A 597-nucleotide genomic window follows, 5' to 3' on the forward strand; every position below is an offset into this window, starting at 1 on the left:
CTTCCTCCCACAGTCCAAAAACATGACTGTTAGGTTAATTGGCTTCTCTAGATTCTCCCTGGGTGTGAGTGTGAATGGTTGTTTGTCCCGTTTGTCTCTGTGTTTCCCTGCGATGGACTGAAGACCTGTCCAGGGTGGACCCCGCCTCTCATCAAGAAACAGCTGGAGATAGACACCAGCACCCCTCACCATCCCACCAGGGATAGTGGTGAAGGAAATGGATGGATGGATGGATGGATGGATGGATGGATGGATGGATGGATGGATGGATGGATGGATGGATGATCAAGATGGGGTATTTTAACTGTGGTGTAATTTTCATGGTTCTTTATTGCTATTTTAATACTTTTTTCATTGATATAACATATTAGTTTAGGCATTATCGATTTATTGATATTTAATTGATGAGCAGCCAATTTATTTAAAAACCAACATTTCTCATGCGTCAAGAGGATCTTTTAAAGGTGAAGTCCATTCATATTCAGAATTCAACCTTCTGAAAGTATTTTAAATATGGAATTATTCCATCCTATTCAATACATGATCTGTGTTTTTAATTCAGATTAATTTTCATGTGAATGTGCTTTACTGGAGGCA

This window comes from Cyprinodon variegatus, unplaced genomic scaffold (assembly GCF_000732505.1).
Source record: "Cyprinodon variegatus isolate N-32 unplaced genomic scaffold, C_variegatus-1.0 Scaffold506, whole genome shotgun sequence".
Lineage (NCBI taxonomy): Eukaryota > Metazoa > Chordata > Actinopteri > Cyprinodontiformes > Cyprinodontidae > Cyprinodon > Cyprinodon variegatus.